The 15391-nt window shown below is 40.2% G+C and overlaps 1 protein-coding gene across 3 annotated transcripts in view; it reads left to right on the forward strand.

Moving 5' to 3' along the window:
* The first annotated feature begins 1100 nt into the window (after window positions 1–1100).
* si:ch211-247n2.1 (calcium-activated potassium channel subunit beta-2) overlaps window positions 1101–15391 on the forward strand; it is a 56611-nt gene continuing 42320 nt past the window's right edge. Inside the window, exon 1 of one of the 3 annotated variants that reach the window (XM_049588100.1) lies at window positions 1101–1178. The gene's annotated coding sequence lies outside the window, so the exon portion shown is untranslated. Of the gene's footprint in view, window positions 1179–3890; window positions 4031–7366; window positions 7573–15391 lie in introns of those variants that run through there. The other 2 variants (XM_049588099.1, XM_049588098.1) reach the window with 2 other exon arrangements.

Here is a 15391-nt window from a genome sequence, read left to right on the forward strand (position 1 = left end):
GGACAGCGTGACCAGCTACATTATTTCCAAGGCGCCGTTGAAATGTTGCTCAAGCGCTTATTAACATCACAGGCTTGTGTGTGTCAGCTAACATTACTTGCCACAAAACACCTCAACTGAACGTCATCTAAAGTTTGTCTTTGGTCATAAAAATATTTATGCTTATGATCGATCACGTCGTCGCTCCACTGCATTCCCATGTACAGTGCACATAAAGCTAGCATAGTGTCAGCTAACTAAGCCACATAACACAGTGCCACAGCTAGAAAGACAAACATATGATTGGTTGATGCTTCACAGCGTCATTGGAGTGCTGAAAAAAGTTGAACTCAAATTTTATTTGTGATGTGTCATGCCTGTCCACAGCGGCAAGCGTCAGGCATCAGGCATCAGTTTGTAGCTTCATGTCACTGGTTCTGATTGAAAATGAATTATAGCCTGTTGCTGTGTCACTTGTAGTGTGACGACATCATCAGTACTGTTTCAGCAGATCTTCCGGTTAGGCTCTAGAGCCCCAACAGGCTGTGACAGAGTAGCCAAATCCTAGGCACACTTTTCTGTGAGTAAATCAAACTGAAACTGTAAGAGTAGATTTTAAAATAAGTGAGGTGGGGGTGTCTTTCTTATCTCAAGTAGAATCAGCAGCCTTGACTCTGAGTTACATAGGTGTAACTCACATTGATGACGACTGAGAATCACTAATAAATGACTACTACACACTTTAATGCTGCACGTTTCACTTAAGGTAAAACATTTCTACATGAATGAAAGGCTACAGTAAAATGTCCTTTTGCTGTAAAAATGATGACGTCTTCAAGCGTCTGAACTCAGTGAACAAGAGGAAACTCTCAACAACTGCTTTCACCAAGTCAAAGTTCAAACTGTGCAACAGTTTCATACTGAGCAACAGTTCCAGTCTGAACTGGATGGAAACGTCTAATGGCAGCCACCCTCTCCCACCATCAGGAAAAGTGAGCAAAGCCTCCACTTCCTCCAATTCTCTTTCTGTTTGCTTTTTGGATTACACTTCATCCTGTGGTTCTTAGGTGTGTGTATGTGCATGTGTGGAGGCAGCTCTCCCAGTCAGTCAGTCACAGTCAGATAATCAGACGTAAGCACAGCAACAGCAAGCTACACCAGAGGAGCTTCGGAAAGGCCGGCACCCATTGCACCGCAGGGTGAGCCCACTGATCGGTTTCAGTCCACTTCAGCTCTCTAATACCTGTTCTCATAATCTGTTTAACACCTAAAGAGCAAGTTGCAGGTTGGTTTTTTTTTTTTAACTAATTTATACTTCAAGGTCCAGTGTGTAGGATTTAGGGGGATATATTGGCAGAAATTAATATTCATAACTATGTTGTCATTACTTTATAAATTTTACTACTAAACTTTAGAGACCAAGAATTGTTGTGTTTTCTTTACCTTAGAATAAGCCATTTATATCTTCATATGAGCTGGTCCTCTTTCATTAAGTCCACCTTGTTGTTTCTACAGTAGCCCAGAGCGGACAAACCAAACACAGGACCAGTTTTATTTTTACGTCTGCCACTGTGGTTCTACTACATGTTTTACACACGAGAAGTTTGCAGTTGGTTTTAATCTGCAACCTCACCACTAGATGCCACTAAATCCTACACACTAAACCCTTAATCTCTCTTGAAAATGACCATTTGAAAAGGATTTTTAATGTTTTACAAGACACAAGGGCAGAAATTCAGTGGATAAAGTAACTATTTTATGCAATGGTCCTAAAAATCTTTTTTTTATATACATCAATTCAACATTTTCAACCTGCAAATTGCTCTGTACTGAACTGTAACACCTTTTTGGTGTATTTTGCACAGTGCATGGGGACTATAACTGAGTCATCATTTAATCCCTTCAAAACTGTTTTCCCCTGCTTACAGTCTTGTGGTAAGCTAACTGTCTCCTAGTTCCAGCTCCATATTTAAGATATGTAAAATGAGAGTGGTGTCAATCTTGTCTCCTGGCACAAAAGCAAATTTTCTTATAATGTGAGACTATTCTTTTAATTACTTTTGTGTGGAACAAATCACATTTCTGGTTCCTGACACCTCAGCATTGTGTCCCCAGGTGCTGTACTTCAGGGGTCTTCAATGTTTTCAGGTCAAGGACCCCTTAGCTGAGAGAGATAGATAGAGCAGGGACCCCTTACTACATATGTATTATATTATAAGTATTGCACTTGAGAAAGTCCTTTTGGGCCTTGTCTTGTTTGCGCTTGCCTGTGGCTGCTCAGTCAGCAGCAGTTGTGGCATGGCAAGGTGTGTTACCTCCTCTGCACCTTTTGTTAGTGGTTTCTGAAGTGGATGGTGTGTTAAAGTCTCTTGCTCGAAAATTACAAAATGGTCCTTTATGGCTCACAGTCTGTACACTTGGAATAACAACACAGTAAACTGGCCAATATATGAGATTGCTTGGCTCACATGACTGCACAAGGTTGAGGTTTCTGTGAAGTGCTGTAAAGTTGAGCTAATTCAAAACACACCCAAAACACATTAAATATGGCTTAAGTACACAAATTGGCTTCACTATAACTCGCAGCATTCACAGACAAACACCTGTGTTAATCCGAAGACATTTTTTCCACAAATACAACATGCTAACGTTATTAGCAAATGCCTATAGCATTTTACATTGTATAAATTAGCTTGAGCTAACTAGCGACTATGAGCCCACTGTTGAATACCCAGGCTGTAGTTTAGTGCCCAGCTGTGTTTTAGCCTGAACTTGGCAGCTGTGTCCTGTAGAAGCCAGCTAGCTACCATGAGTTACACCATAGACAGTACAATGGACGTAGCTACCATGACATCACCCACTGACATTTTGAAATCCTCAGTGCAGCATTTCAGTTGATGCCGTCTTATTTTTTTGGAGCCAGAAGTGACCATATCTGGATAAGAGGGTAGAGCTGTGGAGGAGTGAGGGGTAGATCTGATGAACCCGAGCTCACAGAAATACGTGAAATGACCACGACCTCTTAACATCACATTCTGTGGTGGTAGCACGTAATGGGTTAAAATTACATGCCGGTACTACGGAAACAATGCCAATGTAAAGTCAGTTAGGATCCTTTGTTGTGGTGGACACACAAATTCCCTGGTTCAACAACGTCACGCAATGGGCGGTGGTTAATGTTGTTTTCTAGTTTAGAAAACGTTTTTTTATCCCTATTTTTATCGTCATTTGACTGAATATATTATAGTGCATTAGTTATGATTGTTTGTGCTCTACAAACATTGAATTGTGTGTGATATAACCGTCATTATGATGTAATGAGGTAGTTAGATTATAGTTATTAGAGGGTAAATTGTTCCCCTTGCGTTATTAAAACTGCAATTATATTCCTCTTTTATAATTTCCCCTAAACAATAAGAAGAAGAAGAAGAAGAAGAAGAAGGATAGTTTACTAGATATTTGATATATTCAGTAGATTAACTATTTTACGACCCTATTTGACAACTCTACAACCGGAAGAACTACTATCCCAAAAACGCCATTTCTAGAGTAGTAGGGTCAAGGGTCAAGATTTTCAGAAACTTTGATTTCAGTGTTGATGTGTAGACAGGGAAAATGTCAGTGTGTTATCTCCTTTGTGAAGTGTATCAAAGGAGACAACATTTAGTGCAATGGCAGACGTAGCCAAAGTAGTGCTGGTCCTAACCTTGCTAACAGGACTTTTTACATCTTTACATGTAGACGTACAGTTACTCCTACACTATACTGAGGAACAGAGGTGCCAGAATGAGCTACAGAGATCACCACCAAATAATCAAACACTCCCAAGACAAAGACCCTGCTGCCAATATCACCTGTTTTGGACAAGATCTCTAGTTGGTGGGACACCATTAAGAACAAAGTGGTTGTTGCTGAAGAATGGTGAGAAAATTTCCATATGACGAGGACATGTCCATTGTCTTTGAGTGAGCTGCTTTGCCTGCACACTGAAGGGCTGTCGGCAAATGCCTTTGGATTATCAAGACAGGTGGTTTTGAAAACAGTAAGGAAGGTATGTGAACTTTACAGTCTACTTGGACCTTGTGTATTTAGAGTTACTTGTCAATGAGTCCAAAAAAGAGGAACTTGTGCAAGGTTTAACTGAGCCCTGGGCATCCCTCAGTGCACCTGGGCTGTGGATGGGACCCATGTAGAAATACAGCAGCAATCCACAAATTTGACCGTTTACTTAAACAGAAAGTGAAGGTTTCCTCTTAAAATATAAGTACTGTACGACTACAAGTGTTGCTTTATTGATGTCATAGTGAAATGGCAGTCATGGTAGTGTCCATTACGCCCATATTTTTTGCAAATTCCATGCTGAACACATATTTGAAAAATGCTTATACTGCATATCTCCCAGTAGTCATGTAACAGTGGTTGACGTATCCTCATACAACGGTCCGTATGATATCCTATAAAAATGCCCACATAACAGTCAAAAAAATATTGTATGAATTGTTACTAGTGAATGAATAATGTTACGTCACTAACATAAAGTCACTTAACGTAAAGTTACAGAGGTTAGTTTAGTCAAATAAAGTTACTGTAGTTAGGTTTAGGATGAGAAACATGGTGATGACGTATTTAAAAATTACTCAAAGTTCACATGGTTTTGAACACAGGTCTCCTGGGGAATGTCCTGGGGGGAATGTCCCTTACTGGACCGCTTGGGACCACTTCCTTCTTTACTTCTATCAGCCGACTGGTCGCTTGATTGCACCTTTCCAAAATACTTGGGCTATGCATGACTTACAGGAGTGCAATTAAGTAGGATATGTACAAATATCAGTGAATTACTTTTCATAGGAAAACAAATGTATGAACAATGATATGAGAGCAGCCTGCAGTAGTGGATGGAATAGCACGTAAGTTCACATTTTCTCATGCAGATTTTCAGGAAATTTGTTTAAAATTTGGAAACCCAGCTTGTGTCGAGTTAGAATGGTCATTAAATGCACTTTTGGCAGACTGAAAGCGTGGTTTGGAGCATTGAGAAGGGCGATCATCATTAATATACAGGACCTTCCCTTTGTTATCTATGCCTGTTACATGCTCCATAGCTACTGTGAGGCCACCAAGGACACGATGGTACAGAACAGAGTCATGGAGGTAATTCAGCATGACAAGGACAACCAGCCAGCCACACAGACTTATTTCAGAGCCGACTGCATCACAGCAAAAGGGGAGAGGGTCAGGAGCGTGCTCACTGAATTCTTTGATCCATAAAAGGAACTGCAGTCCTTCTCTCTGTTGGTCACTGAAGCCATGGTCTTCTCTGCAGTGCGTGTGTGTGTGTGTGTGTGTGTGTGTGTTAGTTGATCAAACCAGCCAGCAACTATAGTTCACAGCATTATGTCTCATATTAATCCTGGGACATTTGTATTATTCAACTAATTTAACTCATTTTTAAAAAATTATTAGCAAATAAATTCTTAAAATGGGAAATAAAGCAACCATCCACAAACTGTATGGATTATTACAAGAGAAATGGGAGATTTTCTTTTAATATACAAGGTTAACACTGAATCAGCATAAAAAGCCATAAATCACCGTTAGCACCGTTGAATTTCGGTGTTGCTACTTGCCACTAAATGAGAAGTCTCCTGCCTCCATCGGGAACTGCCCATTGGTCCGACAGCCCATTGGTGTGACAGCCCATTGGTCCAACATCCCATTGTTCCGACCATATTAAACCCATTGTTCTGAAGTCCTGTTGTTCCGAAATCATCATGATGCCCTGTGGTTAAGGTCTGGTTAGGTTTAGGCACAAAAACCACTTGGTTAGGGTCAGGAAAAGATCATGGTGTGGGTTAAAATGAAAAAGAAAGTGGCAAACACATAAGCCGTGAGCCTGCTCCGCCTCAAGCCTTTCCCAGCTGACCCAGAGCCGGTCGCGGTGCACCATCAAGGCAGAAATACGCCCGCCAGGAGCCATTCAGCACTGCGGAGAGCTCCCCACACAACCCCGACCCCAGAGTTAATAACAGGAGGTTATGGTGTTTCATTCTCTCCTCTCTATGACACTTGTATCTCGACCAGTAGCCTACTTTTGTTGCGCTGCTGATCCTCTATGGTACACAAATACAGTATAGCCTAGTATAATCACATATCGGAACAACAGGACGTTGGACTAATGAGAGGTCGGAACAATGGGCTGTCGGACCAGTGACATGGACCCCTTCCATTATGTCCAACATTCTCTTTTTCATCTTGATGTCTTCCTTGGGTGCATTCAGCAACTGTGTTTCAGCTGTAAGCTTTCTTTAAATTCTGTTCTGTCCCTTGTCCCTGTCCCTTGTCTCTGTCCCTTGAGTTTAGCCGTGAAAAGAGACAAAAGATCATAATATTTTTTCCAAGATAGCTTAACAATAAAAAGTTGAGCTTCACAGGCCTAGATGATCAGCATTAGAATCCCTTTCATTGGCTAAGTATATGTAAAGATACAAGAAACTTTACTCCTTTTTTAAAATGTATTTTTATTTTTTGTATTGTTCTCAATGGGCCTCATTCATCGTTATCTTCCAAAGGTTTTTTCTCAATTTGTTCTGAAGAAAAGTCATGGGAAAAGCCTATGTCAGATTCGACTTTTTGTGGCACTATCCCAGCTGGAGAAACAGTGACATGTTACTACAAAACACCCACATTAGGGGGCTGCAAATAAGCCAGTGATGGGTCCCTAAAAAGCACATACATTTGGTTGCTAGGAAGTTGCTGAGAAAAGAGCTAAGGGTCATGAAAAAACATCCATGTTTGAGTGCTAAAAAGCTGCAGGAGGAACGGTGACAGGTCCTAAAACACACCCATGTTTGGTGCCTAAAAAGCCACTGAAAACCCATTGATGGGTGCTTAAAAACACATACATTGGTTGCTAGAAAATTGCTGAAAAAAGAGCCATGAGTCACTGAAAACACCCATGTCTGGGGGCTAAAAAGCCGCTGGATACACAGCAATGACATGCTAAAACAACAACGGGTTTCTCCAGACTTTATACTCTATGACATCACTAGTTTGAAACTTCCTTCTCTTGTTTTGGGCTTTGTGAGAGAGCAGCTCATGTTCACAAATACTGATTGAACCTTCCTAGCCCATGGGAATGATATATTGGAATTCTTAATGTAGGTTGTGTTCCCCTTAAAGTCGTGGATCGTTGTATCATGGCTGGTCTGATCCCATCACAAGACAGTCTCTAGTTATGTGCATTCTTCAAGGTGTTTTGTCCATCCTCTAAATTATTGGGGTTTTTTTTACCTCCCACAATATCTCATCCCTTCCTTTTCACTTTCTTCCCTCCCGCACCAACCCCCCTCTAGATCCCACAGACTATCATCATCACACAGTGATTATCAGTGTGAGCAGTGAGGGGCAGTGTCCTTATTATGGCTGTCCCTCAGTCTGCAGTATGGGAGGCATGCTGAGGGCTGCTTCATCCCTGATAGACAGAATATCACATGTTGGCTCAGCTCAGAGGACATTTCTCAACATGCCTTGGGATTAAAATACAAGATGAACACCTGCACCCAGGAAACTTTCTGACTGCAGCTTCATTTGAAGGTAAGCTTAGACAGTTTGGTAATATGAGAAAAGACAGAAAACCTTTGCTGGAGCAGTGTCCTCCGATCAATTTGGCGTTCAACAGTTTGGAGAGTTCAGGATTACTGAGTAAGAAAACGATGCAACCTTGGTGTCAGAGTTGTTCGATCACTAGGTGAAACTTTGTCAATTGCTGAAATGAAAACAGAATCAGTGCAGTGTCTCTTACGTTGGCTGTATCTGATCTTTGGTGATTGAAAAAGCTCACTGCTATGATGTTTCAAAGCAGCATTTTGCTCAGACCTAACTCTCAGCCATGTCTTGAACAAAATATGTAAAAGCTCTCATAAAGATGGCTGCTATGGACACACATGAGACTTCTGGTTTTAAAGTTGATACCAGAGGTGTGGACTCCAGTCACATGACTTTGACTCAAGTCACAAATCTGATGACTTTAGACTTGACTTGATAAAATCAAAAGGACTTGAGAGTCGACTTGGATTTTAACACCAGTGACTTCGTTTGGACTTGATAACTTTCCCCTAGCTCAAGATTTAAAAGTATGCTATTTAAAAAGTGAGCCATAAATCAGTTTATTTCTCTTCATTTCCTGCAGTGTTTCCCCTGTATGAGCGCCACTGCTGCTAAAAGATTAGCACCACTGTTATAGTCAAGAGCCGGTCAGATGATGTAGATCATGTGACACAATTTCCCTATACTCCACTAAAGTCGTTTCCACCAAATCTTTCGTTATGATACTTTTGGAATCAAAAATAACCCTGCAGACATTGTACCTAGACCCTAGGTCCATTAAGCATTTCCACCGCAAACAGTAATCTTAAATGTGGGCGGGGTTGTTGTCACTCACTGTTCCATCCAGCACTCATTGTATTCCCTCATCACTGACACAGATAGAACCTCATTTATCATCCACAGAGCAGGATTGCACATTGACATTTTCAGGACAAAATAGAACAGGCTGCAGTGAGAGTCTCTCTTGGTGAGATATTTAAAAATACCAGGTTTGTACATTTAGTCCCTCTCAGGAAAGCGCAGGGGTTTAGTGTTGCTATAGCCCTCAGGAACAATGCTCAATGCTGCTTTTTTTTTTCTCCAAGTGAGGATTAGAATGTTTGCAGTTCACACGATTCCGCAGATACTTATATATTTTTTTTAGAGCTTGAAGATCCACTCATTACTAAAAGTGTATGTCATCCAAAAGTGACAATAAAAACTACTAGACTGGTCAAAGCTGTCAACATGAAATTTAAGGAGATCAATTCACGTTGTCAGCTCATGCATTGAGTAACATTACAAATAAACGTTCCACCTTAAAAGTTACCGGCAGTCGGCCCAATGAATTAAAGCAACACCTTTCTGGAAATTTTTCTTTCTTTAGGTTAAAATGCTATTAATAAGCTGATGGCACACTAAAATGCAAGTGAATTACACCAGAAATAAAAACTCATAATTATACCATTCTCATATGGTTCTAAGAAAAAACTCAGACCAATCGATTGGTCGGAGTTTTCTCCTGTCCTGTCTGTCTTCCCCACGTGGAGGCCTCCGACTGATGTAACCGCTCGCATAACCTTCCGCGGCTGCAAAACAGAACTTACGCCTATCAGCACCACTGCTTGAAAAAATCCCAAGGGAAACACTGTCCTGAATCTACTAATGTTATCAATAATATTTACATTTCATTCAGACATAAACATGAAGCATTCACTAATATGTGCATGGAAATGTTCTTACTTTGCGCACAAAATAAGAACGTACGCAAAATCACCGTGGGATTCATGACACCTGCGCACTGGCCAATTTTGTTTTCACCACTTTGCGTATGTGTGTGAATCAGAATCATTCTAAATTGACAGGCGCGTGCTCGCAATTTGTGATTAGCATACTACCACGCCCCCATTTCTCCATATAAGGAAACCGCTTGCCTAGAGTTGATTCATGAATGAAGGAAGCGGTTATGCGAGGAGAGAAGTAGTAAATTTCACAGTTTGTTAGAAACGATGGCGCCGGGTCTTACAGGAATGCCATGGGTCATTGCAAGATTGTGGAGGACACAGCATGCCAGGATGATCTTGCACACCTTCTCAGGGGTATAAAGTAGTTTGCCACCAGCTGTATCCGATCCAAACACATCCAACGGCCCTTAAGCACGCCAAAAGTGCGCTCTATGGCGCGTGTATGGGCATTTATGTTATTATAGCACACCTCTTGAGGGGTTCCAGGGTTTGTGTATGTTGTCATCAGCCATGTTTTAAGGCCATATCCCCGGTCACCCAAACAATATAACATTTTAGCATTAACGGAATAGAGACTTACTAAAAATACTAACTTAAAACAATTGAAATAAAAGACTAGAACAAAAGATGCTCACCAACAAGCCATCCACTTCTCATAGCCCCTGCCTCCAAACCCATTCCCACTGTACTGTTTTGCAAAGTAAATGAGTCGTGGGTGCCTCCTGGCCAGCGGGCCACAGCCTTAAGGATTTGGCAGTTGGCATTACAGATCATCTGCACGTTGATGGAGTGATATTTTTTTCTGTTCATGTTGTTGTTAATATTTTAATTGTCACAATGATGAGGGTGAACGTGTGTCAATTTCATGGTTATTTAATACATTTGTATATATTAGTAAATTAATGATTTTAAAAAATGTTAATTAAATCTCTTTTTAATGAATGCGGTTTTATAGACTCTGCATGTACTTAAAAGGTATGTTTGCATTTTCTAAGTCAGTTCGGCCATCCTCATTTGTGCGTACGCATGGTCTGAGGCAGTTCTAAATTTGTTCGCAGAGTAAGAACAAATTCGGATAAGAAAATATTGATGAATCCCGGATTTGTGCGTCAAACGATCATACGCACAGTTTAAGCACAGATTTGTGCGTACGCACTGTTTGTGAATGAGGCCCAATGACTTTGTCCCCCTCTGGCTGATACAATCTAATATTTTAGCCCAAAGCATGATCGATCCACCCCTGTGTTTAACAGTTGGACAGGTGTTCTTTTCATGAAAATCTGCATCCTTTTTTCTCCAAACATACCTTTGCTCATTGTGCCCAAAAAGTTTTATTTTAAATTCATCAGTCCCCAGGACTTGTTTCCAAAGAGCATCAGGCTGGTTTAGATGTTCCTTTGCAAACTTGTTTTGATTTGCCTTTCTAACAATCCTTCCAGACTTCAACTTGACCTGTTACTGCCATTTCTTAATTACATTACGTACAGCTACTTGAAAACATTTTTCTATCTTCTTATAGTCTTCTCCTGCTTTGTGGGCATCAGTTATTTTAGTTTTCAGGGTGCTAGGCAGCTGTTTAGAGGAGCCCATGGCTGCTGATTGTTGGGACAAGGTTTTAGAAGTCAGATTATTTAAAAAGCTTAGACATTTGCATCACCTGGCCTTTCCTAACAATGATTGTAAACAAGCAAAACTCTAAAAAACTAATTATGGTCTGAGATCCTGGTAAAAGTTGTCTATGTTGTCAAATATCTTGGAGTGTCCAAACTTTTGCATGGTGCTCCTTTCATTTTTTCACTCTAAAATTGTAGGCCTACAAAACAAAAATAATACACGGATCTTTCATCTTTTACTTACTTGACAGTAAATAAAATTTTGACCATGGGTGCCTAACATTTGCATGCCACTGTAGCTTCTTTCAGCTAATTTTTTTGGCCCTCAGCTTGTGTTTTGGTTTACTCTCACAACTCTAATTGGTTGCAGCCCTCTCTAAAAATCCACTGTACTTTTCTCGTCACTATTTCCACTGTGTCTGGCTTTCAAAAGCCACACATGGGTGTGCGTATATGTGTGTGAATAGGCTTTGTGTGTGTGTGTGTGTGTGTGTGTGTGTGTGTGTGTGTGTGTGTGTGTGTGTGTGCGCGCAGTTGCTAACCATTGATTGAGAAACAAAGTGGTGAAAGCAACGTTGGTAATGACTGAAAGTGAAATGAAAATATGTATTTATTACATATCACTTTCACTATGATACTTTCAGGGGTAAACTGAAACAACAAATTAAATAAAATGTAAATACCTTTCCATTCAATTTGTCATGTAAAAATAGTGGTCAGTCGCAAAATACTTCCTCCAAAGTTGAATTCAGTTAACCTGCAGCCAAGCTACTGTAAACTGTAGTTCAGCTGATAATTTAACTACATGTACTAAAATGACTTCCCAGCAGTCTGGATCATTCCATTAATGGTACCTCACTGTGGGGAGCCACAAAGTCTGGTCTGAACCATTAACAGCAGCTGTCTCTACCTCTCTGCCATTAGCACTCATTCTAATACTCACAATGAAATATGTCTCAGACAAGCCAACTCTAATCCCATCTACAGTACATCACACTGTCTTTCCAACTCTCTCCTGTGCTCTTATTTCTTTACTTTTATTCATTCATCACATTACAAAGAGATACCTGTGCCAGTGAGCCAGTGTTATATGTCAATCATATCCCACTTTTGCTCACAAACTACAATCAAGAGGTCTTTCAGGTGAAGTAGAACACTTCCTGACAGCCATATTGGAAGTCATAGGATCTTGGATATCAGTGGTAGTGAGTAAATTAACTTCCCATTTATTTCAAGTGTTTCTGTCTATGAATAAATAAATTAATTGATGTTCATGATGTTGTAGGTTGATGGTTTGTGTCTCAGACAGGTGTTCCACCAGGATGTATCTTATTCATGTTTTTGTTACTACAGCATTTAACCCGCCAGAAAGCCCCTAAACCAAATAGAGCTTAGGACCCCATTAACCCCTGGTTCTGACACTCTCTGTGCATTGTGCATGTTTCTTGCCATTTCAGTACCCTTCAAGTTCAGAGGAGACTAAACATGGTAGCTTAATCATACAGTTTTTCAGCTGGAACCCCAGATACCATTCGGAACCAACCACCTTTGCTGTATGACAGTGTGTTCTAAGCTGTAAACAAGCATTGCATTAAAGTGGACAAAGTATGTTGAGGGCGTCAAAATCAACTAACCAATTTGAGAATTCATTTGATCATTTGTAAATCAATTACTCACCCTGTGTTATGTTGAATTTGTCACAAAAACTTCAAATCCAAAAATGGAGAAAAATTGTTGATCAATTGAAGGTATAGGGATCCATATTTAACAGCACAAACTATCAACACATCCATTTACAAATTCCAATACAACCTGGGCAATATAATTCAAGTCACATTTATCCAATCTTATGTTCATCACTTCCCCAACCAGGCTGTTGTGACAAACTGTTTATATGTTTTCCTTCAAAAAGTAATGCACCCAAATATGTCCCATATATTTTAAATCACATGATCAATGCACTAACAAAAGTAAAAAAAAAAGGAAGCAGTCCTGAGCGGTTTTGTAAAGAGGCAGGTTGGGGCAGTGGATAGACTTTCCCCTGAGACTTCCCCTGGAGTCGTGTGTTCGGAACTGTTACCTCCGTAACTTTACGTTAATTACGTAACTATATGTTAAGGATGTAACGTCATTCGTAGGGTGCTAATTCGTAGGATATCATACCAACTGTTATGCGTGCATTTTTCGTAGGATATCACACAAACTGTTATGAGAATATGTTGCCCAAATTTCCGACAGGGAACTGAACTAAAAGTGAATCTTATCTATGCTCTCTTCAAAGCCAGATTCCATTACCAAAAAATCCCATAAAACTTTAGAATTAAAAGCTAGTTCCAATTATGCGCCCAGTCCCACACATTTTGACTTTCTCAATTAGACGCATGGTCTGGTTGCCAAGCAGTTCATTTTTTTTAAAGAAGTTAGGTAGAAGGTAGGTAGGCAGAAGTATATAAGTCTACCTCAAATTATGTGTGTGTGTTCCTCGATTACCCTGTAAGTTATTCATATTTCTTTAGTGTGTAAGGGTCCTGCGCTCAAAAAAATCAAAAGGGTTTTTCAATCAAATTAATCCAAGTTGTGAGTGCCGTTTTTACAGGATAAAGGGGTACTGTGTCGGTATGCCGGGTGCCATAATCCTTGAGTACCGTAACTAACTCTCTATGATGCACTGTCTGTCAGAGCTAGATCAAATCAATGATTCATTGTTGATATATTATCTGAAGCCTAATTTTCATACAAGTAATATTCATACTGTTTTAAATTAATGGTTTGGTTGTATTTACCATCTTTGCTGAGCAACAGTTTTGTGTGAAAGGAATTAAAGACTTGTTCCATATAGACACTTGTCCCAAATACAGGCCTGTAAATTTCAGTGATTTAAGCAAATAATAGCCCAGGCTATGATTTTAAGTTTTACAGTAGTTTGTTTGTGTTATTGTGTGACCTTGGTGTTTTAAAGGGTTTAGAGTTTAGAACACAAACAATCTACAGATCGAGGCAGTGGTACAACAGCAGCTCCCATGTTCAGCGAGGTTAAATTGCTGTTTTTGTCAATGGAGTCTGGCTGTGATACTAAATATACTTTTAGTTCAGTTCTCTGTCAGAAAGCGCTGTCTGTGTTAGAAGTACTGAGCATGACTGGGTAAATGAGACTTGGATTATACTGCACGAGTTATGTGACAGTTTGTAAATTGATACTTTTATACAGTTTTGCTGTTGTTTAATGCGGACCCCTATGACTTCAATTCATCACAAATTTTCTGTTTTTGGATCCTTCGTTCACTGTGGAGGCATGTGAGAAAAACGTTGTTTTTTTTTCACGAATGTAATGTACCATGCATTGATATACAAATGGTCATTTGGGAGGGTGAAGTATTACTTTGAAACAGAAGTCAGCTGCCCATATAAACATGAACTAGGTTTTTCTTGTTGTAATCATTCCTCCTGTCCACACTGGCCATTAAACAATCCCTCCCCAACATGTTTCCAGTTGAAGTGGTGAGGGGGAAACTCTAGTTCTTGTTCTGTGCAAAAACACATACCAAAGATTATCTGTATCTGTATCATGTGGCTTCAGCAGTCTGCAGAGTGTGAGGCGAATATACAGTTGGCTATAATCTTAAAAGGGGATGAGACTAATAACCTAAATACATCAACCATATCTTTCTGTGTGGCCCAAGATGACAATTTTTTAACTTGAGCAAAAATTGCAGCTTTATTTTATTTAGAATCAAAGAGCTGTTCTATAGCTCATGATTCTAAACAAGGCTGAACAGCTGTGTCACACTCTGTTCTGCAGTCAGTCAGGTGGCAAGAGACAACTGCAGGCTACAAACACTGAAACACATGCCATCCACTCCAGAAACAGAACCATGACATCATTGCTGAGACACACAGTGCGCCTGTGTATGTGTGTGGCAGGCATGCATGTGTGTCAGTGAGTCTAAGCCTGTCGCACAGAACGGCAGCACCTGTGCCGTCAACATGCCACCTGACGATCCCGCCTTCCAGGAAAGCTGTAATGTTTATGTGTTAAAGAAAGAAGTGTTATGTGTGTGTATGTGTGTGTGTTAATGTATGCGGTGGTGTGGTATATGACTGTGTTTATGTCTCAGGATGCAGTAGGGGACAGTACGTGAGTGTGCAGGATGTATGACCACATCAGAGAACATTCCTCTTGTGGTTTTAACAGCACAAGACATGCTGCCCATGACCTTTTAAACAGTTGTAAGAAAAGTGACTAAATAGCTGTGTGTGTGTGTGTGTGTGTGTGTGTGTGTGTGTGTGTGTGTGTGTGTGTGTCTCCACATGCTATAACAACACATGTATGGACCTTTGAGTCCATAAAACACATTGTAGACTTTGAGGTTATAGCCAGTACTGTAGCAGTAGTTACAGACGGCACCACTCGTGTCATAGTTTATCACTTTTCTTCTTCTTCCTCTTCACATTCTAGCACAACTTACGTCA

Source organism: Epinephelus fuscoguttatus, linkage group LG10 (genome assembly GCF_011397635.1).
Source record: "Epinephelus fuscoguttatus linkage group LG10, E.fuscoguttatus.final_Chr_v1".
In the NCBI taxonomy this organism is placed as follows: Eukaryota; Metazoa; Chordata; class Actinopteri; order Perciformes; family Serranidae; genus Epinephelus; species Epinephelus fuscoguttatus.